Raw genomic sequence first — 15,166 nt, 5'->3', positions numbered from 1 at the left:
GTACAGGATCTAGTGTCGTGATGCCCGGCACATTTGACGCACCGTGGGGGGGCTCGGCAATATGAGCTGGAGTGCCCGAAAAGCTGGCAGTTGAAGCACTGCACTGGCTGGCCGTTTCCTCTCTGGACCTCGACCTTCACTGTGATGACGCCGAGTTTGGTCATATATATGATCTGTCGCTCTTCGCGAGGGACAACTACCTGAACAATTGGTAGTTCTGTCCCGGATTTTAATTTCCATCTTTGCACAAATTTGGGATGGAAGCCTTGATCAAAGAGAAGTTCACGTACTTCGTCAATGCAGAGTGATTCTGGGATGTTTTTTATTATTACCCGGAATGCTCTCTCCTCCGGATGACAGAAGGAATGGTAAGGGTAATTCCTTTCCTCGAGCAGGGTAGTAAGTTTACGGTAATTGTCGCTTGTGGCGACGAATAAGAAAATGCCGTCCTTTTTATTTCGGGTTATAATGTCTATTGATTGTGCCTTAGTAATTCTAATGAGCTCCATGAACCTCTTCTTATCACGGAGCACTATAGGCGGAATTTTTTCCTTTGGGGGACTTTGAGAAACAGTCGCCGAAACGGTTGGCACTGTTTTTGCTGTGGAGGTTAAGACTTGTTTAGTGACCTGGCTACTTACCTGCGCAGGCTGGTCTTGGGTTGGTCTTGTGGTAACTTGTTTCGGTACTGGCTGTGGGGCCGTCTTGGTGGTCGGCTTGTTTTGCACTGGTCTGGTGGCAAATTTTGTAATCGAAGGCTGTACGTTAGCCTTGGCTTTCGATTGGGTAGATTTAGTGGCTGGCTTGGCTACCGGATTGGGTTGTGATTTGGGAGCCTGTTTTCCCTTGTTGCCGGCCTTCGGCAGCTGGCTTTCCTGAGGTGGAGTGACGGGCCCTCTTTTCCTTTTTCCCACCAAGGTGAAACCGTCTTCTGAGTCTTCAGTTTGGTCTAAGTGTTGTGTCGGTTTAGCTGGTGTCTGGGACTGAATTTCTATGGCAGCGGGAATCTTTACTTCCATGGCATCTCTTTGATGCTTCATGAATTGTGTTATCGTAGCTGTGAGAGTTTTTATTTCTTCCTTGAGCTCTTCGGAAGCCTTTTCGCTCTTTTCCAGCTTTTCCGTCTGTTTGTTCAGGGCGTCTGTTTGGGCTTTTGCGAACGTTTTAAGGTCAGCTATCTGCTTTCGCAGGTCTTCGTTCTGTTTTCTCAATTCCGTTATAAGCACTTCTCGGCTGTCTTCTGAAGATGGTCCATTTGAATTTGAAACACTGGGATTATGTTCAGGAGGCGACGTCGGCTCTGACGTACATGACGCCATTGCCTTGTCTGTAAAAACGCCTTTTCGGCGCTTACAGGCGCTTTTTTTTTTTTTTACGTAGGCACTGGTGAAACGTGATAACGGGTCGACCGTCTTAGGGAAAGTTTCGGGTAATTCTCGGAAGCGCAGGTAGGTTCGGCGGACCGGACACGACCGTTCTCTTCGAGAGCTAGCACGGAACTCCGCAATAATTGTCCGGTTCGATCATCCAATAACTAATAACAGGTCAATTGAGAAGTCCTCAGCCCACCATAGTAAAACACATTTTTTTAGCAAAATTAGTTTTTTTTGTTCAACATAATTCCCTTCAGGGTTTACTAATTATAGCAACCCCGATACCATTTTTGTAGTACGATTTGTCCTTTGCTTCAAGATAGGCCTCAGTTTCGCCAATCAGCTCTTCATTCTTCTCGACAATTTCTTCTGAGCGAGCATTATTTTAAAATCTGAGAACAGGAAATAGTCGCTGCGGGCCAGATATGAAGAATACAGTGAAGGAGGAAACAATTCGAAGCCCAATTCATGGATTTTTGCAATCGTTTTCACTGACTTGTGACACGGCACATTATTTTGGTTAAACAGCACTTTCTTTTTATTCAAATGTGGCCGTTTTTCGGCAATTTCGTACTTCAAGCGGTCCAATAATGCTATGTAATAGTTGCTATTGATGGTCCTTCCTTTTTCAAGGTAATCAATGAATTATTCCATGCGCATCCCAAAATACAGATGCCATAACCTTGCCAGCCGACTGTTGCGTTTTCCCATGCTTTGGAGCGAGTTCATCGTGTGCAGTCCACTCGGATGACTGTCAATTGGACTTCGGAGTGAAATACTGAAGCCATATTTCATCCATTGTCACATATCGTCGGAAAAAATTGGGTTTATTACGCTTGATCATCTTCAAACACTTCTCCGAGTCATCAACGCGTCGTTGTTTTTGGTCAAATGTGAGCTCGCGTGGCACCCACTTTACACAGAGCTTTCTCGTACCCAAATATTCGTAAATGTGATGTACACATTCAGTTGATATCCTTAGAGTGTCTTCTATTTAATTGAATTTCAATTTACGGTCATTCAAAATCATTTTGTGGATTTTTTAAATGTTTTCGTCGGCAACAACCTCTTTTGGGCATCGCTGCGTTCACCGTCTTCGGTGCTCATTTCACCACGTCTAAACTTAGCATACCAATTCTTGATGATTGATTTTCCTGGGGCAGTGTCCGGAAACTCGGCATCAGGCTAAGTTTCTGCTTCAACTGTATTTTTTCCTTCAAAAAACAATATTTTATCAACACACGAAATTCCTTTTTATCCATTTTTTTCATAGTAACAAAAGTTGCTTCACTCAAAATGCTATAATTCACAAACTAATGATCCGTTGTCAAATTTATACACGCATCTTTTGAGGATTAGGGCTAACTAAAAAAACATATGGATTTAATTCTAGTAGCCCCATCTATGTGTTAGGCCGGGAACTTTTCATTTAACCTGTTACATATAAATCTGTATAAACTTAAATTCGACATATTTTTGTCAAGGTCGCGGCTAGGACGACAGCCAGAATGTTAAAAATCAGTCGAATGAAACTAGTAGAACCGAAAATAGTAACAAAAGTACACGACCGAAACATTCGATAGTAAAAAGTAGTAAAATCAGTCGTACCGAAAATTGCGACTTAAATAGTCGACAGTAAAAAGTAGTTAATTATTAAACAGTCGATAGCCAAGTTCAGTCGGAAGTTCCCAACGCTACTTTTTACTAATATATGTGATATGATCCGATAAAAAAATCTAGTCCAACAAGTTGTACTCTAATATTTCTGCGACTGTTCTAAAATCTATATATTTTTTAAGTTTATAACCCTTATTTGCGGCCAAATTGATTTATGGCAACCCTCGCGGCGTCCCCGTCCCGGAAAACATTCAATTTTTAATTTATGGATTGTTTCCCATTTAATGGAAATAGATTCTGGTCATTTATCAAGCCGATTGCTCGCATAATTATGAGCACGACGCTCCTCAATCGGTGACGATTTATCATTGTCAATTCCTAGTGATACCAGACGCTCGACGACATGGGGGGGCGCGGAGTCGGCGGTGCTCTCCCCCGAAAATCAAACGGTAGCATCGTTTACATCCGTCCGCGCGCCACGTCTGGACAAAAAAGATACGGCCATATTTACGACAAAGAGCAGCGGTGACGGTGCCTTCGGGCCGTTTGCCATACAAAACGCAAATATTTGCTCGGGGTCTGTAATTTGGATGTCCCGGTCGTCCTCCTCCTCGCCCTCCCCCCAGGGGGACTACACCCCCGCCGGCTTCGACGGAGCCCTATCACCCGGCGCAGTGTTTGCTTTGCCGGCCTCAAATGAGCACAGCCGCAAACATCCAGATAAGCACAGTCGGTCTACGTCATCGCCGACGCCCCCGTTCCTCAAAACACCCCCACCCAACGTGCCAGGCCGTTGTGTACAGGACGTACTTGATTTTCGCGATCGAAATAAACAAATTAAAAACTAAACGGCTCGAAATGTGTTTTTGAACGAGGGTCGAGCGCCTGTGGTGGGTCGCGGGCAGACCGGAAGGGCGAGCTGGGGGATGGGGCAGCGTCGAGCTTCGGGGGGTTTGTGTATGGCATTTTCGTGTTCCGATTCGGGCTCATGTAAATTGGTTAAGAGTACCAATCTGCCGTGTGGGTTATGATTTGTTATATTTTGTGGTAGACTTGTTTATACCAATTTCATTTTTCTGTTTTTTATTGTTTCTACGGATCAATTTTAGTAAAAAATCAGTACTCAAAGATGTTGGACCGATCTTTTTTAATCAAACAACAAGGTGTCTACTTTGGCTTGAGAAAGATACAAGCGGGTGTACCGCAGGGAAGTGTATTAGGGCCAGCCCTTCATCTGTTGTTCACTCGCTACTTAAAAACAGCTATTTCCGAAATACGATTGTTGGATTAAAAAAATGACGCATCAAAATGAATCAAAATAAATCACAGCATACTGATTTCACCAACAAAAGAATCAAGCCAGTTTGATGTTTGATTCTTTTTAGTATGTGTCCTGTTCTGGTGGCATCCAAAAGCTGCAATATTTCAATATTCTCGTGAGAATAGAGTCTTTTCTCATGCCCCCTTGCAATGATGAAAATAAAGCCAAATATCTTGGCATGAGCTCATGAGACTTAGGTGGAAGCCACATGTTAAGAAATAGTGTAAAGAACTCAAGCTGAAATACTACTTGAACTAATTGTTGAGTAGACATTCAGCACTGTCAGTATAAAATAAGCTTTTGCTTTAACAAAAAGTCTTGAAACGAGTGTGGACTTATGCTGCTCATATCTAGAGTTGTACCAGCCAGAGCAATACAAATGTAATACAAAGATTCCAAAACAGAGTACTAAAAAATATTGTTGATGCTTAACTTTATAATAGAACGTAAGCGCCATCAATATATGATGAGTCCTGAGGTTCTCCAGTTCCTAGATAATAATGGCTTAGTCTTGTGCACACTAAAGAGAGTGACAGTTGGTAAGACCAAAGTGTCTATCGTAAAATAAGTATTTTGTAATTTTGAAACCGTAGCAAATTAGGATAGAAACAAATACCTTATTAGTGTTATTTATTATCACTATAATAACTAATTTCAAAAAAATTAGAATGCGACCAGAAATCAGTTAAACCTGATAAATGTGTTCTTAATTCAATTTTATATTAAAAGTGGTCATCATAGAATAATACCTTCCGTACATAATGTCGTAATTAAATTATATGCCCCGGAATCACCGGAGAGCGCGCGAATATTTATAGTAGGATTTTTCATAACATCTTTATTCGATACGCCTAGTACAATCTTAATTACAAATGAATTTATTACTACAATTAATTTGTATTTGGATTAATTCACAAGCAAGACGAGTTCGAGAAAATACATCAATATGTATTCCTCAATTATAAAATTAAAATAACTTATAGTTATAGTTTACACTAAAGGTACACACTTTATACAAGTTCGTATGGTTTGGTTCGCTTCAATCTCCTGACATCCTGCGCGCTGTCCAACAGTTGTATTGCTTCCACGTTCTATGATTTAGTAATCTTCTTTCGTGTTTCAAGGCGAGATCTTGGATAACTTCGCAAATCCATTTGATTTCAAGGTCATCGTGCAGTTCTTCGTTGCTTACGTAGCGATAAGCATTGGTGATCAATCGAAGAACCTTGTTTTGACAGTGTTGGATGACTAGTTGATTTGAATTTTTAGTGAAACCCCATATTTGCACCCCATCGGTCCAAATTGGCTTTATAATTGTCTTATAAATCAACCTCTTTGATTTTAGATCAAGTTGAGAGCATCATAGTGGGAAAATTAAAAATATATGTTTTGATTAAAACATTTTCTGTATATTAATATATACATACTATTTACAATATACCAAATATGGACATTATTATTAGTCCAATAATATATACTACCAATAATATAAAATAAATCTATAACAATATCCCAATTTACTTCAATTTCAACATTTCCAATTTGCAATTTCTTCCACGAATATTACATGAGTTCCCAAGGTTTGGTTCTTTTCGATCTGTAAACGATGTTTGGTCCACCTTGTAAGTAAAGTTTGGATTGCTTCTTTGACTATAACAGGTAAATTGAAAGGTCCCCAGCTTACCATAGTAAAACAAATTTTTATTGCAAAATATTTTTTTTATTCAATATAATTTCCTTCAAGGGTGGTACATTGATTATAGCTACCCTCCAACTTTTCGATACCATTTGTGTAATACGATTTGTCCTTTGCTTCAAAATAGGCCTCAGTTTCGGCGATCACCTCTTCATTCGACAGAAATTTCTTCCCAGCTAGCATTTTTTTGAGATCTGAGAACTGGAAATAGTCGCTGGGGGCTAGATCTGGAAAATACGGTGGATGAGAAAGCAATTCGAATCCTTATTCATGGATTTTTGCCATGGTTTTCACTGACTTGTGACACGGTGCATTGTCTTGCTGAAGCAGCGCTTTCTTTTTCTTCAAATGCGACCGTTTTTCGCCCAATAATGCTATGCAATAGTCGCTGTTGATGGTCTTTCCTTTTTCAAGGTAGTCAATGAAAATTATTCCTTGCGCATTCCAAAATACAGACGCCATAACCTTGCCAGTCGACTGTTACGTTTTCCCACGCTTTGGAGCGGGTTCATCCTGTGCTGTCCACTTGTACACTTGGATGACTGTCGATTTGACTTTGGAGTGAAATGATGGAGCTATGTTTCATCCGTTGTCACATATCGACACAAGAACTCGGCTTTATTATGCTTGATCATCTTCAAACACTGCTCCGAATCACCAACTCGTCGTTGTTTTTGGTCAAAAGTGAGCTCGCGTGTCACCCACTTTGCTCAGAACTTTCTCATACCCAAATATTCGTGAAAGATATCATGTACACGTTCAGTTGGTATCTTTAGAGCGTCCGCTGTTTCATTCACTTTCAATTTTCAATCTACTTTTATTTAGTTTCCTTTTACTTTACTAACTTTCAATTTACTTTTATTTTCAATTTACCGATTTCTTAAATGTTTTCGTCGGTAACAAACTCTTTTGGGGGTCCACTGCGCTCACCGTATTCGGTGCTTATTTCACCACATCTAAACTTAGTTTTTGCTTCAACTGTATTTCTTCCCTTCAAAAATCAACACACGAAATTCCTTTTTATCCATTTTCTCATAATAACAAAAGTTGCTTCACTCAAAATGCTATAATTCACAAACTAATGATTCGACAGCTGTCAAATTTATACAGGCATCTTTTGAGGGTTAGTGCTAACTAAAAAACATATGGATTTAATTGTAGTGGCGCCATCTATGTATCAGACCGGGGACTTTTCAATTGACCTGTTAGGTAGTTCTTGGTTTTGCTGCATACATACGAAGCTTTATTCAATTTCTGGAATAGTCTTACGAGTTGCTCACTAACCACTGATACATACTTAGAATATTAAAACAGTCTTATTATATAGTGGCATTTTCTTCCAAAGAACTATTAATATTTGGATAAAAAAAATACATTTTTCGGTTTAAAATTATTTTACTACTTCGCAGTGCCATTTCATATCTAAGGCTATTTTTTTATTCTTTATGACTGAATATAAAGATTATAGTGTTTAATATATGAATTTTGAAATATGTAAGTACTGTGTTATTAAGACCCAATAGCAGAGCTTTAGAACATGCACATCATTATATTTCACAATCTAATTTTTATTAACGTTATTATTTTTATTTACAGATCGAAAATGTATATCTTCGAGTGGAGAAAGTGCCTCGAGATAATTAGGGGTGAGTTATATTCATTATTAATTATTATTTCTATTTTAAAATGGTAAATTATTAAAATATTTTATTTCATGGCTGAGTTCTACACTTATCATTTCAACAATCTCTTATTACTCTTATTAACTCCTAACTTTTTTTAATAAAATAGTATTCAAGATTATTAAGCTGATATCAGAATGAGTGATTAAGGATTAGAGTATTGACTAAAGAATAATCTTTGGATGACGTTTCTTTGTTTTAGAGGTGAAAGTGGTAATTAATCTAATAGTTGCGTGCTTGGTTCAGTAAAGAAACCTGTTATTAATAAAAAAATCTTGGTTTTAGAGAGCAACACGGCATGGTTTAATGCATTTGTCAAGCTTTATTAACAGAAATTAAAGAATATTACGAAGTGGCGTGAATGTTAAATTTAATATATATTAATAAAAAAATATTAACGCATCGAATATTTGGTTTCCAAGCTTGCTTATCAATTTGTTGCAAAAATGGAGATGATTAAACTGATTTTTCCCTCTCGATGGAACTCATATGCAGCTGACGATATCGGCTTAAATGTCGGAAACTGTATGCAATATAACTTAAAAAATCTACACACATCTACAAGAATATTACGAAGTGGCGTGAATGTTAAATTTAATATATATTAATAAAAAAATATTAACGCATCGAATATTTGGTTTCCAAGCTTGCTTATCAATTTGTTGCAAAAATGGAGATGATTAAACTGATTTTTCCCTCTGGATGGAACTCATATGCAGCTGACAATATCTGTAGCTGTCTTCGTATATTTAAAACTCAAAATATCGGCTTAAATGTCGGAAACTGTATGCAATATAACTTAAAAAATCTACACAAAATAATTTGTTGTTATCTAAGGATTTAATGAGTTAATTTTTTCTTCGTTTCATTTTCTTGTTCTACTGAGATTATACAATGGGAATATATAAATAATTTATGCTCAATTTCAGTAGGAAATTAATGTTGGTAAAAAATATAAACCTACCTCTTCCCCTTTAGCGTTGTGATATCGAATCCATTTCTGGAGCGTCGGTCTCCAATACTCCAGCATGTAAGCTTCCGCGTACTCGATACCCTGGCTACTCCCAAAACGACCTTGGATTTCCGTCGACGCGATGACGTGCACTGTCTTCAGGTCTATTTGGATCCATTCTTCCGGCTCTCGGGTGGCTTGTCGTTGAGGACACCAGGCTCCTCCGTTTTTATCAGTCCTTACTTTGTAATGAAGAGTGTCAGTGTTAATTAGTAGGTAAATATAAATATATATATATATATATATATATATATATATATATATATATATATATATATATATATGTATAATGATTGGATAAAGAGCATAAATCATTTAGTATAGGACATATTTCGTTCGTGACAACTTTTTGATAATCTACACACAAGAGAGGACAAAGGGTTTTGTAATATGTATAAGCGCCCAAGAGGCCTGCTAATTGAAATATAGAAAACACCAGAATACATTAAAAATCATCGTGGTCCAGTAGATTGACTATACTGCGCTGGCGCGCGTCCCCGCTGTTAGAAATATTTGAATATTCTCAGTATTGCTTGGGATGTCATAAGTAGGGCTGTGTATTAGCTACATATTTCTTTTTACCTTTTACCTTTTCAGGATTAATGGTATGCAATATTTTACTGCACTTCTGCAGAGCCTATAAACTGGACGATTAATTGAAATTACTTAAATATATAATTCTCTATTACCTTATCAAAATTCAATTGTCGAATATTATTCTGGGTTTCATATTGGCTATTTGCATTTGCTTGAGTACTGAGTCTTATAACATTCTTAACAAAAAAAAACTTATATAAACAGACTCAAATTAATTTTTGGCCTGTAAGCCTTCTTAACTTATCGTACCCTACCTGAAGTTCATTCGTAAGATAATAATTATATCAATAGTTTTATGCAAAATACTACCTTGATGATAACTTCTTATATGGGGGTATATAAGCTTCTTGACTTCTTGTTTTCTAAGAAGCTCTTTAAGCAATTTTTTTAATCGTCCTGTGGCTTCCAACTTTCAAAATCTTACAAATTCTTAAAATATAGATTAGATTGTTTAATATCTATTTTATGGATCCGACAAAGATGCTGCCGAAATTCAGTATGTATGAACTAAATTCATTAAATTGGAGGCACAGAGAAGGCAGATGATCCTTCTTGTTATCGGCTTTAGTTGTACAGCAAGCTCATGGTGAAATCTTTCTTTCTCTTGCTACTAAATATGTCATGTTACAAACTTGACATATTAATTTACTTTCACTGCAAAATTTAAGTCATTTAATTAATTTATCCATAAATTAATAATCCATCCATTTGACTGTCCATATTTTTAATCCTGTTAAAACGCTGAAATGTTAAAGTAAGAGGCCTTCATTTTAAGTAAAAAGGACCATCACAATATAACTTAAAAAATTCCATATCAGACGCTTTAACAGTTAAACAAATAAATGCACAACGTTTTATCAAAGCAATATGGTAGATCTTCATTTCTTTAGAGAAACGCTTGGCTTGCAATATCATGCCGTGTTGCCAAATCTAAGGGCAAGACTATATATTGTACGAAATACTAAAAATTCGTATCTACTCTATTTTTTTCTCAAAACAAAATATAAAAGTTAATGTCAGAAAGTTTTGTTAAATGTATTTTCTAAAATAAAATAAAATACATCTATAAAGCAAATAGCCTAGCTGTAAATTTGGCAACTTTTTGGCAATTTTGGCTGAAAATACCGTTATTGATATTTTATTTGAATCGAATTTCACAGTAAATCATGAGTTGATATTGTGCGACTTAGAGAGCCAAAATCCGTCGACGTCTGATCATATGGAACTAAATCAGACTTATATAAAGCAACGGAAAATCAACTCCACACTTAATGTTGTCATTTTAATGGTGTGATTACAATTGCTCTATTAATTCGCTTTTGTGTACTATCTCATCTAAGAAACAAATGCTACAGGAATATATTGTGAGCATTCTTTCGTTAGAATAACGATGCAGAGTGATTCTGGGAATCCATTTTTATGACCTTGCTGAAAAGTTTAATTTTGCAAAAATTTAACCTTGATTTTCGGTCTAATAACTGTGTTAATTATGTAGTTTATTAATATTTAAACATCACAATGTCCGCATTATTCCAATGATTTGTTGTAGCCATAGTTTTCTACTTGTGGTATATATAAGCTTCTTGACTTCTTGTTTTCTAAGAAACTCTTTAAGCAATATTTTTTTCTTTATCGTCCTTTCATAAATTTTTTTCATACACTCAATCATTCATAATCAAAAGTACAATTACACGTATAATAGACTAGACGTTTTCCTAGATGATTCAAATTCGCAGACTTAAAAACACTTTTTTTATGAATCTCTTAAAATTTCAACAATCTGCCTTTGGGCAATAATTATTATTTTATGATTTCCGTTAGACAATATAACTATACTGACATGTAGAAGATCGCTTCAGTAAGTGATCTGCTGTATAAACTCACAATCTAAACATTATTCTAGATACTATTCTAACTTATTCTAAAGTATATCGTACCTTATTCTAAAAACTATTCTAGCTTATTCTAGACATTATTAAATCTCACTCTATCTGTCTATTAATCATTTCGTATGGTAGTTTGCGTTTGAGACTACGTACTTCACTGTCGTCGCGCACATTTAGCTGTTTGGCGAGTGCATTGGGATGAACTAACAGTGCTTCAGAGTAATTTGCACTAAATCTTCGAATCACACTCGTTACGGGTTCTAATGGGATATCGCATTGAATTAGTTTGTTGGACACGTAATATGTGCCATTGACGATGACTCGCAACACTTTATTCTGGAACCTCTGAAGGATGACTATGTTGTATGTCAATACCATAGATCCAAATGGGTCTTAGTATTAACTTATACAGCAAAACCTTGTTATGAAATAATAATTTAGATTTACGCTTTGTATTAAGAAACAAGCTTTGAGGATATTTATCGGAGGAGACATTAAAAATTTCGTCAGTTAGCCCTGTTATAAAGTGGCTTTTTTAAAGGGAATTTCAAAAATCAGCTCCAGCAATATCTGGAGAATAGCTCATGGATGTAGAAGCGCTGTCGGGTTTTTTCCACTTGGGATTATCATAGCGAATACCCTTTTCGTCTACATTAGCTATTCGATGCAAAATTCCAATGCTTTTCTGCCACTGGAATGGTTTATGACATGCGAAAAATGCCGACCAACATCTCCAGACTTTAATTCTAATATGGTAGCCAATGTCCTGCTTCTTGAGTCATTTCCAAGGCTTTTAACGAGTGAGAAAGGGAATGTTGAATAAAATAGTATAAATGAGTGAGCAAGTTCTTGTCCCGTTTGCCAGCTACTCTAGTTCTACGTTCTGAAGTTTCTTTCTTGCTCCAGAAGGCCAACGAAGTCTTTCACATTGAGAGGTTTACCAATTGTGCTGACCTTGGAAGCATGAATCATCTTGCTGTAATACAGCTCAGGACTCAATATTAAATATTTTCGGCTGTATGTATGTACGCATTGTCATCTTGCAATTTGGATGTTTTTGGCAACAATATACTAATCATATTCAGAACTTTATCCATGAGGTCGAGATATTGATTTATAGTAATGCGGATTGGCTGAATAATATGATACTGCCGCCCAAATCATAACGGAATCTTCCCCATGATTTGCTGTAGGAAGCAGATAGATTGTAGACTTTTTTTAGGGTTTTCTATATATAAACCCGGCAATTTGTAGGAAACAATGTAAACGATGATTCAGTGAACTACATTCTCCTAATAACGTTTCCTAATAGTGTCCACGTTTTATGATCATTACACAGCTTCTTGCGCAGGTTAACGTTAACTTCCGTTATAAAATGTTTCGCAATATCAACCCATCAATTAATGTTATGTTTGTAGAAGTTCCGTTCTATTTTCGTCGAATAGTTGAATTAGCTGTCACTTTTGCCGCTGTAGATTTATTTTATCTGGCCTGGCATTTTTTAAGTTTGTCGATCTATATCAGTTAACTATTCCTTTTAGCTGATATTATTTAGCTGTTATTATTGTGGATCCATTACTTGTGAAGCTTTAAACATTTCAGCTGTTTTCACACATTTCACCTATCGCTTGTTTGAACCATCGCATATCAAAGCCTTATATGCTGAAATATAACATATATACAGGAATTGGCATGTAAACATAGCAATACATTATTGCATTATTTACACAGAGGCAGTGTTCCCAACATATAACAAGATGTATTAACACATGGGCTTAATTCATCAACATAATCTCCATCAAGAGTCACGCGATTATTTCAGTGTGCTCTAAGATTTCAATACCATTTTTGTTGAATGATTTTATCTTTTGCCTCAAAATAGGCCTCAGTTTCAGCAATGACCTCTTCATTCGACCGAATTTTCTTATCGGTGAAGATTTTTTTGAGGTCTGCGAAGAGTCAGTAGTCGCAGGGAGACAAATCTGGCAAATACGCTGAACGTACGACACTGCTCATTATCGTCAACACTTTCTTGTTTTTACTATGTTAGCTAACTCACGCAACTTCACTTTTCCATCATTCAAAACGATTTTGTGGATTTTTGTAATGTTTTCTGGTTTTGACGTTGACTGCGTTCCACATCATCGGTGTCTCTACAACCACGTTTGAAGTCAGCAAACCAACGTTTTATTTTTGTTTCCGATGGAGTGAAGTCCTTATAACACATTTCAAACGATTGCTTCGCTTGAACAGTATTTTTTCCCATCAACAAGCAGCGTAAAACTAAAACATAACATTTTTTTTGATCCATTGTTTTGAAAATAACAACATTTTAACATTTTAAAGGTTAGAACTAACTGAAAAAGTGGTTAATGCAATAGAATTAGCCCTATAAATATGTTAGAACCGGAACTTTTTTGTCCATGTGTTATATTGCATGATGTGCATGATTATTTCTGGCTTCTTTGCAAGGCATCGGTTTATAAACTTGGCATACTTTATTTCTTATCCCAAGCTTCCAACTTTTCTATCTTTATATATCTCTTGATATCCAATCTGCTCTTTTCCTCGCACTTATTTTTATTTCATGTTATAGCTAAATGTCTTCTCACGTTATTCTGGATTTTTGAACAATTTACTGTTACTTTTTGGCCTTCTGACTGTCGCTTTATATCAAATTATTTTAGACTGTTTCTCATAATTTCTGCTTCAGATATAGTCCTCGCGAGTAGTTAACAGTTTTTACAATGATAATTTCCATACTTTTATTACTTTTTTTAGGTATATTTCTACTATTTCTAATAGTACTAACTATTTTTAATTGTAATTTTTACCATATCCCCGGTTTTTTTTACATTTTGATGATAGCCAGAATGTTTTAAAAATAAATTCAATCCGATAACTGTATTTTATTAACACCGACAGATTTCGCTCGTTTATAATCCCATGCCAGTTCACTATACATTCGCGTTTAAAACCAATATATGTTATTTTTTTCGGTTAATTCATTTTTGTTTACCATCCCGGCGGATTTGTTGGCTTAAAGTGTCACCCAATTGAATTGTATCATACGTATATATTTTTTAATTCTAATGGCGACGCGAAACGATAAACATAATTGACAGGCGCTCGGCGGTGGGGGGCCGAAACTGTTCGACCTGTCACATTGTCGTCCCGCCCTTCGGAATCAAAACAAAAAAATAACGCGAAATCGTCGATATGAGGACCCTTAAATTATAAATATAGCGACGGAATATTAAATCCGTCCGGATAAATGGAAAATATATTTAGTCGACAACGGCTGGGACCGAACGAACGGTCGCACTTGAAAGTTTTAAATAATTCATAATTGGCACCCAATGAATCGATCTTTATTAATGGTCGAATCGTACGAAGCCCGTTCGATATCGGGGCAATTGGTCGATTCCGGTTTGGATTGTGGTGTTTTGCCGTTTCCTAATTGGGTAGAGTAGTCGTCCCTCAATGGCGATAGATTTTCATTTCGAAATTTCGGAGCCAAAGCCTCTACGAGGGGCATCTGTTTCGCCTCTGTTTGGTAGTTGAACATTTTTGTCCTTTTTATTACACGGATCAACACAATATTTGACTTGACTTGATTTTAAAGCATTTTATTCTAATTCTTTAGGCTGTAATTAGAGGAACAAATATATATAGGGCATGAAAACGTTTGCTTTTTTATTTAGCAAACCGCTAGAACGTGTAGTGACCTTGAGGCATGTCGAATTTTACATCGTGGAATAACGGTCTACAAAATACCCAGAAATATAATCCCAGGTGTTGAACACGGGCGGGGTGCCAGCAGCGCCAACTAGAACCCGATAACGAATAGCTGGCAACCCCGAGACTTTTATCTGGGATGTTATTGAAGTATATTTCTAATGATTCGGTAAACGACCATCGTTTGGTTTAGACGTGCCACCATCAACTTCCCAAGCCTCGTCTCCAGGTAACACCGCTGCCA

The 15,166-nt window shown here is 36.6% G+C and overlaps 1 protein-coding gene across 1 annotated transcript in view; it reads left to right on the top strand.

Moving 5' to 3' along the window:
• The window catches only part of LOC143203938 (discoidin domain-containing receptor 2), a 403,820-nt gene that overhangs the window by 78,807 nt on the left and 309,847 nt on the right, over positions 1-15,166 (top strand). Inside the window, exon 2 of the mRNA XM_076416275.1 lies at positions 7,604-7,653. The gene's annotated coding sequence lies outside the window, so the exon portion shown is untranslated. The remainder of the gene's footprint in view (positions 1-7,603; positions 7,654-15,166) is intronic.

The sequence above is a fragment of the Rhynchophorus ferrugineus genome, unplaced genomic scaffold, assembly GCF_030347505.1.
Source record: "Rhynchophorus ferrugineus isolate W39M unplaced genomic scaffold, kcgeb_rfMv2 rfM10, whole genome shotgun sequence".
NCBI classification, from domain to species: domain Eukaryota; kingdom Metazoa; phylum Arthropoda; class Insecta; order Coleoptera; family Curculionidae; genus Rhynchophorus; species Rhynchophorus ferrugineus.
This window is presented reverse-complemented; position numbering and strand designations above follow the sequence as displayed.